At 50.1% G+C, this 14,511-nt stretch overlaps 1 pseudogene; it reads left to right on the forward strand.

Moving 5' to 3' along the window:
• The first annotated feature begins 1,894 nt into the window (after positions 1-1,894).
• On the forward strand, positions 1,895-8,457 carry LOC142830840 (alpha-1,4-N-acetylglucosaminyltransferase-like; annotated as a pseudogene).
• The last annotated feature ends 6,054 nt before the right edge of the window (positions 8,458-14,511 follow it).

A 14,511-nucleotide genomic window follows, 5' to 3' on the forward strand; every position in this document is an offset into this window, starting at 1 on the left:
GTCCCACTGCTCGCCCTTGGCAGCACATTGCAGGTGGCGTTTACACGCCCAGCGTTTCGCCGCCTGTCTTTCCCGGGGTGTGCGGCATCTCCTACGCCACGCTCCACCACCGGCAGGCGGCCGTGAGTGCGGGGAGCGGTCTCCCCCTCAAAACCTCCCTTAGCTCCTCCAGTTCAGCCACCCTGAGTACAGGATCTTTCAAAACGGGGCACTTCTGTCGGAAATACCCCGTCTAAACTGCCGGGGGGGGGGGTTGTTTTTTGAAAAAGCCCCATTTTGAAAAAACCAGCAGCCACCATTATGCAAATGAAGCGTGGAATATTTAAATCCCGGCTTCATTTGCAATATCGACGTGCCTAATCTACACCTCTTTATCGAAAAACAGATGTAGTTTAGATATAGCCTTAGTTACAGATATTTCTCTCTCTACAAGGTGAAAACTGGCTATTTATTCCTACCCTTTGTTTCCTGTCTTTTAACCAGGTACCAGTTCATTGGAGGATCTTCCTTCTTACTGCACAATTGATCACTTTTTCAAAGAACCTTTGGGTCTCGTCATAGGGTTCCTCCACACCCAATCCACAAAATCCACTGGATTCCCCTTGTCCACGTGCTCGTTTATTCCCCTCAAAGAATTCTAGTAGATTGGTGAGTCATTATTTCCCTTTACAAAAAGACATATGGAGTCTCCTCCAAGATACTATGTTCTTTTGTGTCTGATAATTTGTGTGCAGTACCTGGTACTTTGTATTTTGGTCTGATTAATTAATTAACAAAACGCATTACCAGATAAACCAATGCAGGTATATCTCCTTACTTTAGAAGTGCAATGTACTCCATTTATTCACAATCTTAGTGAGTATTATAGATGGTTACTGTAGATTTTCCCCTTCAGACACCTCAATCTACAACTGCCACACAATCGCCCTCCTGCCAGATATTGGAATGGAGTCCAGGCAGGTCTCGCTTTCTCTCTTACAGCCTTATCCAAAAGATAACACAGGTGGCCCTCTTCGGCATTGAGGCTGCTCTTCACAAAGGTCTGGCTGATTTATGAGCATTGGCAGAACTGTCTATAATGGAGATGCACTGGTAACATCCAATCAAGAGGCCCCACAGAGGAATCACACCTGAAATACAGGCCAGTCCAGACATGGAGCAACTTCATGAGGCAACTTCAGATCCACTGAGGTTGTGTAGAAAGGGTGAATTTGGCCTGTGCGTTTATTTTTCATTTCACACGGACAAAAGAAAACAGAGGACAAATGGATAGTAACTCTGCTCCCACAGGGACTGCACAGCCAAGTAGACCATGTGAATTCTAATATTACCAATGCCCTGCAGTGAGAATCTACACGGAAAAATACACGAACCACTTCCTGAAAGGTGTGAATTACTTTGGCTCTTCTGCTCCCTCATAGGGAGCTCCCCAGACAAGACAGCGGGTTGTTCTGTTTTCTGGGCCTTTCCCTTGCTCTTTTTCAAACACACACCACTGTAGATCAGTAGGGTCCTTTGCTTGCATGCAGTCTGCCGCTCCAGTAGAGTCCAGGCAGTTTCTCCTTCCTGTTATGTTCAGGGACCCTTTTCATTGCCACTATGTTCAGCAGAAAACTCCTCTGGTTTCAGGACTGCAAACTCCAGGGCTTTGCCCCACAGACGGTTCACAGGAGTTTTTCATAAATCGTGGCATCAGTTGGAGAGATTAATGCCAACTCAGTTCTATGATTTGGTTTAATTCCTGATTCTCCCGTTTTGCAATCAGCTGTCAATCACATAAGAAATAATCCAAAGGAATAATAACATTTGAAATCCTACCCTGTCGTATTTGACTCCCAGGGATGATGAATGAACCACTAACACTGACTTTATTTGTTTCTTTTTATTAAGATTCATCTGCCCAAGGCAAAGTAAGAATGTTGAAGGAGATCAAAATAGGGCTTTTGTTCTTTTTTCTCTTTGCCATGGGCGTTGTCTATAAACTTTCCCTGTCGTCTGGCTGCATCTTCTCATGCGAGCCGAGTCCTGAGCCGTTCCTGACGCAAGAGACTGATGTGAGCCAGAGCAGCAGCATCATCTTTGTGGAGACCACAGACCGCCTGAAGCTTCCTCCGTTGGCTTCATGTTCTGTGGAGTCTGCTGCCAGGGCCTACCCAGACAGACCTGTTCTTTTCTTTATGAAAGGACTGAAAAATAACACATGGCGGGATTCAAATTCTACTTCCGCAGCCTTCGCTCTTCTGTCTGCGATGAAGAATGTCTTCCTTCTTCCTTTCGAGATGGAAACTTTTTTCCAGGAAACACCTCTGTTCTCGTGGTATCATAAGGTGAGAGGAAATATTAAGGGGGAAATATATTAGATCAAGTAGAAGAGGAGGCACATGAAGGGCTCGGAACATTTTTATTCAAGTTTTGAAGCTGTTGTCCTTTTGTTGCAACCAGGGTGGACCCCTATTTCATGACACTTTGCCATGCAATAGTCAAAATATTGACTGAAATTGTTATGGCCATTGTGTATTTCCTGATGGCAGGAGTTATGGCAAATGGACTACTTCCATCATAATTTCAATAACAATATTTTCTCAAAATGGTGAATCACCCCCTTTTCCAAAAAGGCAAGAGACTGATAAAAATGTTGTATTTGAAAAATTTCAATCAGCATGAATTTAAAGTGAGGCTTTACTGTTTGGGAAACATGATTTCAGTGCTTGTTAAATGTGCCTGACAGCAACAAAAATGTCTGGGCACAAGCTTTAGAAGTGAGAGAAGAATTCAGAGGTCAATGGAGGGGAGGGAAAAGGCTCCACTCTTTACCCGCTCCTCTCAGAAGTGTTGTTCTGAGAGTTCACACCCCTCTGAGTTTTTGTTTTGTCCTTTTTGGAAACATAGGCAGGCATGCTTCTAAACGGTCAGAGCTAGAATCACCAAAGTCAGTATAAAGCTTCCCCTTATCATAACTTAAGGCAAGGTCAGGATTGGGTTGTGCCAGGAAAATGGGATGTGCCTGGAATGGGATTGCTTCTCAGAAAGGCAGGGGGTATGTCTACACTAGCCCCCTAGTTCGATCTAGGGAGGCCAATGAGGGCAACTGAAATTGCAAATGAAGCACGGGATTTAAATAGCCTGTGCTTCATTAGCATGTTCTCGGCTGGTCGCCATTTTGGAAATTGACTAGCCCAAAGCAACTGCCCTCGTCTACACGTGGCAGTGAACTGGGATTCCGAATTAAAGCCCTAACTCGAATTACCTGGTAAACCTCATTGCAGGAGGAATAACAGATAATTTGAGTTAGGGCTTTAATTCGGAATCCCGGTTCACTGCCGCGTGTAGACGTAGGCAGTTACTTCGGGCTAGTCAATTTCTAAAATGGCGACCGGCTGAGAACATGCTAATGACGCGCGGGATATTTAAATCCCGCGCTTCATTTGCAATTTCGTTCGCCATCATTAGCTTCCCTAGATCGAACTAGGGGGCTAGAGTAGACGTACCCATACAGAAAAGAGAGAATCACCCGGCAGGTGAAAGGGGTTGGCTTGGGTGAGCCCCTGCCCATCCATCATGGACTGCCCCATCCCTGAGCCTCCCATCCCCCAGCGCACTTTGGGAGGGCATTCGGGGCTCAAGCTCTCCTTCCCTTCTCCCCCCCAACTCATATGGAGGCACTGCTGGCTGTTCCCCTTTGTCAGGGAGCGAGGGGAAAGTGCACAGTTGGCTGCATTCCTCACTCTGGCTGGGGAGAGAAAGGGAGAGATGAACCATGGAGAGGCTCTTTTCATCTGACCCCAAGTTACTGCGATGAGAGAGGACTGGGGTCGTCCTCTCTCCTCGAGGCAGCCTGCAGACTGAACCCCTCCTCCTCAGCCCCACCCCACAGCAATGATTGAAATGAAGAGAAACAAAAATGAATTGAGTTAAGGACCCAAGCAAAGCCGAGTGAATCTTCTTGATTACTTTTTAAATGAAAGTGGAGACTCTGAATAATAAGCAGCAGCTGGGTGGAATATTGGTACACCAGCCCACCCTGCCACTGCATAACTCAAAGCCTGAATTTCTCTCTCGCTTTTTAACCTCTGTCGAGATTGCCAGGAGGGGTCTATTCCAAAGCTCCGGGAAGTCCATGAGAATCTCACAATTGAAAGTCACCAGAATAGAGGCTTTTCTTAAATATATACACCAAAATAAAAAAAAAACATAAAAAGAAAACCAAAAAGTGCCACTATGGCTGAACAACAAACCAAAGGAATCAGTGAGAGAAAAAAAGATGTCCTTTAAAAAAAATGGAAGTTAAATCCTAGTGAAGACAGTAGAAAGGAGCATAAACTCTGGCAAATGATACGTAAAAATATAATTAAGGCCAAAAACCAATTAGAATGGGTAGGAATGGTGTCCCTCTGTTTGTCAGAAGCTGGGAATGGATGACTGGATGTAAAGGAATGCACGCTGGAAAAAATAACCCCAACTATACATATAATATGATGGGGGCTAATTTAGCTACAACTAATCAGGAAAGAGATCTTGGAGTCATTGTGGATAATTCTCTGAAGATGTCCATGCAGTGTGGAGCAGCAGTCAAAAAAGCAAACAGGATGTTAGGAATCATTAAAAGAGTGATAGAGAATGAGACGGAGAATATCTTATTGCCCTTATATAAATCCATGGTACGCCCACATCTGGCATACTGTGTACAGATGTGGTCTTCTCATCTCAAAAAAGATACACAGGCTTTAGAAAAGGTTCCGAGAAGGGCAATTAAAATTATTAGGGTTTGGAATGCATCCCATATGAGGATAGATTAAAAAGACTAGGACTTTTCAGCTTGGAAAAGAGAAGACAAAGGGAAAATATGATAGAGGTCTATAAAATCATGAGTGGTGTGAACAAAGTGAATAAGGAAAAGTTATTTACTTGTTCCCATAATATAAGAACTAGGGGGCACTAACTGAAACTAATGGGCAGCAGGTTTAAAACAAAGAAAAGGAAGTTCTTCTTCACACTGTGCATTGTCAGTCTGTGGAACTCCTTGCCAGAGGAGGCTGTGAAGGGTAGGACTAGAACAGGGTTTAAAAAAGAACTAGATAAATTCATGGAGATTAAGTCCATAAATGGCTATTAGCCAGGATGGGTAAGGAATGGTGTCCCCAGCCTCTGTTTGTCAGAGGGTGGAGATGGATGGCAGGAGAGAGATCGCTTGATCATTACTTGTTGATTCATTCCCTCTGAGGCAACTGGCATTGGCCACTGTTGGCAGATAGGGTACTGGGCTGGATGGACCTTTGGTCTGACCCAGTATGGCCATTCATACGTTCTTATGACAGGGGAGGGATCTCTCGATGATTCCTTGTTCTGTTCATTTCCTCTGGAGCACCTGGATTTGCCCACAGTCGGCAGACAGGATCCTGAGCGAGATGGATATTTAGTGTGACCTAGTATGACCATTGTTATGTTATTGTGATTCAGAAGATTCTCATTATTTCATAAGTCAGATGTTTCCTTGGGGTTTACTGTGCCTTGGACACACTCGTACTATGACAATGAACAAAAGCTACATTTGCTCTTGCCTTTTTCCAGCAACATTTCATACCTGAAAAAGAAAAATGGACATCAATTGATAAAGGAATTACAATTAGGGTAGACACGTCTGGGAGATTTATACAGTATATAGCTAACAGAAGCAGGTGTTGAGATGTTTCAAAGTGGTGTCAATTGCATCTTCTTGATCCCTTTCCAACTCTGCAGGTAAATCCAGCCGAGGAAAGGTACTGGCTGCATGTCAGCGCTGACGCTAGCAGGCTTGCCCTTGTCTGGAAATATGGTGGGATCTACATGGACACCGATGTCATCTCCATAAGGCCTATTCCGCTGGAAAACTTTGTGGCGGCCGAGGGTTCCCAGGTCTCCGGCAATGCGGTTCTTGGCTTTTCTCGCCATCACGGGTTCCTCTGGGATTGCATGGAGGATTTTGTTCAAAATTACAAAGGAGACATTTGGGGCTACCAAGGTCCCAGGTTACTGACAAGGAGGCTCAAAGCGTTGTGCAGCCTGACCAATTTCCATAACGTGGAGGATATAAATTGTCAGAACATTTCCTTCCTGCATCCTCAGCGTTTCTTCCCTATCCCCTACTCATCATGGAGCCAGTTCTTTGAAGTCTGGGGGTACGTCTACACTACAGCGCTAGTTCGAACTAACTTAGTTCGAATTAGTTAATTCGAACTAAGCTAGTTCGAACTAACGCATCTAGAACTAAAAACTAGTTCGAACTAGCGTTTTGCTAGTTCGAACTAGTAAGTCCACATTGAGTGGACTCTGAACAGGGCTTAAGGATGGCCGGAAGCAGTGCCGGCAGGGCATAAAAGGAGGACTTAGAGCATGGAGATACTGTCTCAGGCTAGCCGAGGGCTGCGCTTAAAGGGTCCCGACCCCCACCCCGGACACACAGTTCTAAGGGGTGCCCCGCTTGCAAAGAAGTTCTGGCTTGGAGTGCCCTGAGTGCCCACACTGGGCACATCACACCACTCGGCCATCAGCCCGGCTGCACTTGCCGCAGGCTGCCATCTGGGGAGAGGGAGTAATTGGGGGGCTGCAGGAGAGCTTCCACCCCCAGAAGCCCGCAGAGCCAGCCCAGTCCTCCCCATCGGGGGCTCGTACCCCATTCCTCCCTCACCTCCTTCCACTTGCCCTTCCCTAGCCCCCCTTCTTCTTGATGTACAAAATAAAGATAACGTTTCTTCCAACATTGACTCTGTCTTTATTGAACAAAACTGGGGGAGACTGGGAAAAGGAGGTGGGAGAGGGGAAGAGAAAGGCTGGGAGAGGGGAGGGCAACTAACATGATCAGGGGTTGGGAACAGGTCCCAGATGAAGAGAGGCTACAGAGACTGGGACTGTTCAGCTTAGAAAAGAGGAGACGGAGGGGGGACAGGATAGAAGTCTGTAAAAGCAGGGGTTGGGTGGAGAGGGTGCATTCAGAAAAGTTCTTCCTGAGATCCCATAAAGAAGGACTAGAGGACACCAAAGGAAAGGAATGGGTAGCAGGCTTGAAACTAGTAAGAGAAAGTTGTTCTTCTTGACAAAGCAAATAGTTAACCTGTGGAACTCCTTGCTGCAGGAGGCTGTGAAGGCTACAACTACAACAGAGTTTAAAGGGAAGTGAGATCAAGTCATGGAGGTTGGGTCCATGGAGTCCTATTAGCCAGAGGGTAGGAGTGGTGTCCCTGCCCAAAGTTTGTGGAAGGCTGGAGAGGGATGGCACGAGACAAATGGCTTGGTCATTGTCTTCGGTCCATCCCCTCCAGGGTCCCTAGGGTTGGCCGCTGTGGGCAGACAGGCTACTGGGCTAGATGGACCTTTGGTCTGACCCAGGACGGCCATTGTAAGCTCAGGGCTCAGTGTCGGGGGTCTCAGTGGACCCCCTTGATTTTCATGCACACCTGGTCCTGGGTGGCCAGGCTGGCAGCTCTCCTGCCCTAGACGGCCACTTTCCTGTGCCTAGTGCGGAGATCGTGGACAAGGTCCACGATGTCCGCACTAGCCCAGGAAGGTGCCCGCCTCTTGCGGTCCAGGGCAAGCTCCCGGGAGCCGCCAGCCTGGTCCCGGCAAGAGGGGGTGGGCTGGGGGGCATCGGGTGGGTGGCTCTGTGCCGTGCCAGGTGCAGGGTCTGCTAGCTGGGTGCTGGCAGGCTTGCACCTGGCACGGGCACCGTAGCCAGCCCGTGCCCCTTTAAGGGGTCCGGGGCCGGGAGGGGGGCATAGAGTTTCCCTGGTGTTGGCCAGAGTGGCCACCAGGGAAACCTGGGGAGGGCTAGCCTCCCACTAGTTCGAACTAAAGGGCTACACAGCCCTTAGTTCGAACTAGCTAGTTCGAACTAGGCGTTAGTCCTCGTAAAATGAGGTTTACCTAGTTCGAACTAAGCGCTCCGCTAGTTCGATTCAAATTCGAACTAGCGGAGCGCTAGTGTAGCGCATAGGAAAGTTAGTTCGAACTAACGTCCGTTAGTTCGAACTAACTTTCTAGTGTAGACATACCCTGGGAGAGAAGCCCGAACTTCAACAACTCCTATTCCCTGCATCTATGGAACTACATGAACCGGGAACACAAGCCTGTGGTTGCAGGAAGTAACACCTTGGTGGAAAATCTCTTCAAAACATACTGCCCCACCACGTACAAGGTCCTTATTCAAGGCACAGAAGGCAGTGGTCCATATGCATCAAAACAAGACTTAATGACGGCATCTAGCAGAATGAGGTGACTCTTCCAGCCCGGAGAGTCCTGGGACTAAAATAAATTGTGTGCAACTCGGATCTCCTCTGAGTCAGTAACTCGGAATATGCCTCTTCTCCCAAGTTTCCCCAGGACCTAATGAAATGAGTAGGAAGATAGGGGCATAAATCCAATTTTTGCCTCTCCTTTGCTTCAGCTCTGGACCCTGCCTTCTGCACAGCGACATTTTAAATAAAAATTCCACCCCACCCAATGGCTCTGAATTTGTATTTCCTCACCTAAGCCTCTCTGCAGCATCTGGGATGGGTGAAGAAGAAAGGGCGGGGTCTGTGCTCAGTGATTGTTTCTATGTATGTCTCTTTAAGTCTTTAAATGGCCCCGTTCTTGCAGCATATGGTCTACCCCCAGCCTTGTGCAGCTGGGAAGCTCTGTTCTCCCAGCGTTGCGCTTCTGGAGACCCAGACATGGAACTGAAGGCCTGGAGCACCCCATGGGACCCAGGGACCTACCCCCAGTGCCAGGCGCTGCCGCCACCCACACAGCCCCAGTCAGCCACGGCCTGGCCCTGCCGCTGCCTGGACTCCTGCTGCCAGATCCCTGGGCACCTCAGTTTCTGCCTCCAGGCCCCTGCAAGGCCCAGTCTGGCAGGTGTGCGCTGAGCTCCCCTCGCTCTGCACAAAACGGGCCGGGGAGGAGCCTCCCTGACAGCCTCAGCCCAGGCCTGAGGGAACCCACAGGGTTCATCACCCCCCTCTGCCCAGCAAGGAGAAGGGGTTGGACCCTAAGCGTCCCATCACCCAGAAGAGTGACCCGGCCTCTGAACTGCCTCATAGCCATATGCACATCTTCAGGCACTTAGCCAGTGCCAGGCTGAAGCTACTGGGGATGGAAAATCCTGTCCAGTGGGTTAGGGGCAGTGCGGAACTGGGTAGCCCATCAAACGGGGGGGAGTATTTCAGCTGGATTCTTTCCCGTTGTGAATTCAACCCCCCTGCCTCACTGCTCACCAAGGCAGATCCTGCCTGCTCCGCGGGACGGGCCATTTGGAAACCCGCAGCCCATTGGCCAGCGTCCCGTCTGCGACACGGTGTCGTTGGCAGACACAGCCGGGGACAGGCAGACGGCGCCTGTCCCTTCTCCCTGCACCGCCAGCCACAGCACAGTCAATGCGGGGAGGCCACAGACACACACATGGCCCACAAGCACCCGCCCCCCCCAGGGCCGTAACTCTCTGGGCCAGGCCCTGCCCCGCTCCCCTGCCCACCCACAGTAGCAGCACCGCAGTCCCTGCACCCGTGCCCGGAGGTTGCAAGGCAGAGCGGAGCACAGCCAGGCCCATCCAGTTTCCATAGCAACCACTTGACACCTGGGTGCTTGGGGACACAATGAGGAAGAGGCCCAGTATTGCAGAACGCAGCAGTGATGCACTCAAGGTGCAACTTTCCAGCATTTTGCAGCTCCCTCTGCTGCTCTTCTTCTTTGGGCTCCCCCCCACTCGCCACTTGGCTCAGCCCCACTGATTGACAGGGCGGTTCTCTCTCCTTCCTCCTCCCCCCTGCCAAGCCTGTCCCAGTTGGCCCTTCTTGCTCTACCAGCAGCAATGTAGACGTGTCCCTGGTGGAGCCACTAGCAGGGCTGGGAGCTTCGGCTGCACTTGTCCCGCACATCCATTGGGACAGGCAGGCTGAGTGAGCGGTGGGCGGGCTGGGACACTCAGAAGATAACTGCTTCGCATTTCACCATGATCTGCCCCCATCCTCCCAGGAAGGGTGGAAGGAGCGAGCCCCCTGTGACACCAGCAGACACGGGGCTGCTCAGGCGGGAGTGGGTGGCCCCTGGCATGTTCAGGGTCGCCCGGCTTTGGATGTGTCAGTGCGTCCCTGCAAGAGCAGCAGAGCTAAAGCGTCACCCCGGGGATCTCTCCCTGCTGTCAGGAAACGCTCATGAGGTGTCAGAGCGCAAACACTGCTTCAACGTCACTGAAAATTCCCGTTTGTTCCAGCTCTTCAATTTTGGGGGGAACAGCAACACCTCCGGGTGGGCGTCTCTTCTTCCACATAACCCCACTGATCTCAAAGAGTCTTTCCTTGGACTACACTGGGCTATGGGTCTGGTTACCAGGTCGGGCCTGGCCACACAGGCTGTTAGAGCCAAAGGCTGGTTCCCCCGCAGGAGGACTTTCTAATTCTAGGGCTTTTCCCCAGAACACTCTTGAGGAGCTGCTGGTCTTTGACAGGCACAGATACAAATAAATATTGTCCTGAGCAGCCGGCCACTTTGGGCTACTTCGGGGCAACTCTTTTGTGTTTAAGTGACTGTGGACTATTGATTAAGTTAAAATCTGGCAATTCAATTTTTGCTGATTTTTCCCTCCCAAGATGAGACCATGATATTAGCCATTGCTTTCCCGCATGCCTGGAATGTTGCTTGTTTTTCAGTAAATTATTTACTTGGAAATATTCCTGGAAGAAATGAACTCTCTCATTCTCCTCTTCACAAAGTGGATCGTAAGATGTTTAAAAAACAACAATAATTGCAAGTCTCGGCAGATTTGATTTATCGGTACTGAAGACAGCGTACAAAGTATCAAACTTGTGTTAAGGCTCCAAAACTGACACCGATTGGAAATATTTTCTGGTGATTGCTCTAAACAGACAAATAAACTTAAAATACGGCTTTAATTGGGATTTCACTCATGCTTGGAGTGTTGTAGGGATTGGTTTGGCTACTTGTTTTAAACAGCTGATGGTTCCCTCTAAGTGCCACATGCTCCCTTGGGGGAGAGGAGACTTCATGTGTGCTCCCGTCCCCAGATCTCAATTGACCCACAGAAGCTCTGTTGCTCACCCCAATGTAGAGGACAGGGAAAGTTTCCAGAGGCGAGTGGCAAGGAGGCTGAGCGGGATGGAACACGAGCCATATGGACAAAGGCTGATGAAATGGGGTAGGCTCAGTTGGAAAAGGGGAGATTACGGGAAGACGTGGTCGTAGTTTTCACATACTTGAAAGGCTGCCATATGAAAGAAGGAGAAAACTTGTTCTTTCTCGCCACACCAGGCAGAATGAGTGGCAGTGGATGCAAACCACGCCCCAGCAGTTTTAGACTGTATTTCAGGGAAAACTTCTTGTATGAACAGCAAACAATGGAATAGATGCCTAAGCAGGTTGTAGAAGATCCTTCACTGGAATTTTTCAAATGGAGGCTGGATACTCACCTGTCTTGAAAGGTTTCAGGGGGCGGGGGCCGCAGACCCACAGGAAAACAGTCGGGGGCCACACACAAGTGCGAAGCAAAAATACACTCCCCACATTCCCCTTGCACACCAGAGCTTAGGAGGTCCCTGGCTAGTAGATTTTATGTGCTCCAGCCCCACAATGCTGAAGTGGAAGCTCCGAGCCTCAGGAGCCGGATCCAGGCAAGCCAGGGGACCCATCTGGCCCTCACGTTCCCCAGCCTGGTTTAGGAACAACAACCCCTGCATCTTGGCAGTGGGTGGAACTAGAGGGCCCTCATGCTGCCCTCTTACCCAAACCCTTTCAATGCTGCCACAACATTTCATGAGGACAATGCTGAGCAACGAACCCTGCGTAGTCAAACAATCCCTTCCAATGCACACTGCGTTCAAAGGTTATTACAGGAGTGTGACTGCAAGGGAGTGTTCTATCACACTGGGCCTTGGGTGCTTAGGTCTCATGGTGGCGGGGGAGTTCAGCCTAGCAGTGAGAGCTGGAGCCAGGAGCAAAGTCCAGGAAGCAAGCTGCATGTAAATACTAGAGACACTCAGGCTACGTCTAGACTGCAAGCCTCTTTGGGAAAAGAGCATCTAGACTACAACCAGTACTTTCGAAAAAGCCGCTTATTCGAGAAAGCACCCAGGCAGTCTGGATGCTCTCTTTCAAAAAAGCACAGTTTGCATGACATAGAGCCTTTTTTCAAAAGAGTACTTTCGAAAAAAGGCCTCGTAGAATGAGGTTTTCCGTGGTCGAAAAAAATGCCGCGTTCTTTCGATTTATTTTCGAAAGAACGCGGCAGCAATCTAGACGTCACTTTTTTCTAAAAAAGCCTGCAGTCTAGACACACCCTCAGAAGACAAAGGAGAGAGGAGGAGGGTGAAGCAGAGTCGTAAAGCAGAGGCAGAGCTGGGGTGGAAGGCAGAACATGAAGAGGTCGGGGGAGGTTCTGGAATCTCCATCACTGTAGATATTTCAAAGCAGGTTGGACAGACACCTGTCAGGGATGATCTAGCTGGTGCTTGTTCCTGCCATGAGAGCAGGGGACTTGACTCGATGTCCTTTTGAGGTTCCTGCCAGTTCCCGTGTTTTATGTTTCTACGGTTCTACAGGGGCTGCCAGGGGCTGGCGCAAGGCCTGGAAGGACAAAGGCAGCTGCAGGCCTGGCACCGAGTGAAGAGCAGCCGGTCTGCTGCAGGGCCAGCTCAACAGGGCTGCTACCCCAGCGGCCAGGCAGGGGGTGTGGCCACTTCCCCTTTGCTGAGACGGTTCAGCTGGTTCGTTGGGGGCAGCGGCTGGTCCTAGCCGGTCTGTCCCAGACAGTCACTGCCGGCTGGTAACGCCTTCCAGAGCCAGAATGGGCCATGGGCAGACGGGACTCGGAACGATTCCCTGCAGGGGGCTTCTGACAGGAGCTGTGGCACAGATGCTCCGTTTGGACACCGCGGCCCACAGGCTGCTCACAGCCCTGCAGCCTCTGCCGGGGAGAGACCGACCCTTCCCTGTCTCCCTTGGCCAGTGTACCAGAAGTCTTATTCAGATGGTGGCTCACTTTATGGTGGCCCTAAGGTGTTCGCAGGGGGCCCTGGATGAACAGACTGCCCCCCCATCCACTCTCCACCGATAGGGTCCTGACCCTGCCTTATGTGAGCAGTCATCGTTTGTCGCCCCAACATTGGTAATCAGCTTTCACTTACACTGAATAGTGTCACTCTTGTGTTTGTTTGTCTCCACTTGTCTGGCTCCTACCTGGAAAGAAATAACTTTCACTGTTAAGCTGGTTGCTTTTCACTCTCTCTCACTTCTCCCACCCCCGGAGGGGCATTGTTTTGGCTTCCCTATTCACTCTGGAACAACGCGCCTTGTGCCCAAGCTACAGATACCTGTAGCGCCCAAACATTCTGTGAGTTTGCTCGTCAAGCAAGTCACTGGCAGAGCAGTTACCGGGTGACAGTGGGGACAGGGAGGTGCTGAACCCAGGGGCCTATGAGGTGGCAGCTTGAAGTGCTGTTAAATCAATCCACGGAGTGCAAGGGCCCAGGATGTCACCGCTTGGTGTTGCTGTGCACCCAGCCTGCTGAGTCCAGGGACACCAAGGGGTCAGGCGGTGAGCGCTGATTAACCGCCCCTCCCAGAGGCGCTCTGGGAGTGGGTGTGAGTGTCGGTGGGCTGCTCTGCTTCCAAGGGGAGAAGAACCCAGTTCTGGGGGACCTAGACCCTGCAGCAGAGCCCCATGGGGAGGGAGGAAGAAGCAGAGGTCCAGAGGATGGTACAAGTAACACAACAGCACCCTGGTAGAATTATTAACCTTGCCCCTCCCCAGTAAGAGTGACCCTGATGAATGAGACTACCCCACCATAATGGGCACATCTGGTAACTAGAGACGCTTTGGAAAAACCCAGCTTTCACACAAACTTTTACGTGTCTGGACCTCACACAAACCAGACAAGCCATTTTCAGCACTCACCTACAGAAGAAAAAAGGACAATACACTATCTACACTCCTACATACCACAGGAAACTACAGCTATGGTACCCTCAGCTCACCTACCAACACGGTCAATCCAGCCACTTACACAAGGAGCCCGGTAGAAGAGTCTGTTCTAGCTTGAGGACTCTCTTTCTGCCCCATGCCCGCCCCCCCTCCCGCCCCAGGATATAGTTCTGTGGTGACCTCGAAGCCTATTTTCACTGCCTCTGACTGAAGGATCATTTCCAGTACACCACTGAACATCTCGCTGACTGTCCCACCATCTCATTGACCCACAGGATCCCTCCTACACACACTACAAGAAGAAGAATTCTATGTGGTCTCCTCCTGACGATCGAAATGACGGCCTGGACTTCCACAATGAGTGCTTCCGCAAACATGAACAGGCTGTAGTTGTAAACAAATGACATTGGGTAACACACACCCTCAGCCATGCACAACGCCACACTATCCACAGCCTCAAAAACAACTCTGACATTCTCATCACAGGGGTGCTGTAGTCATCATGAACAGGTCAGCGTATCACCAGGAGGCTGCCAATCTACTCACCAACATCACATTCTAGAGGC

This window comes from Pelodiscus sinensis, chromosome 10 (assembly GCF_049634645.1).
Source record: "Pelodiscus sinensis isolate JC-2024 chromosome 10, ASM4963464v1, whole genome shotgun sequence".
Classification (NCBI taxonomy): Eukaryota; Metazoa; Chordata; order Testudines; family Trionychidae; genus Pelodiscus; species Pelodiscus sinensis.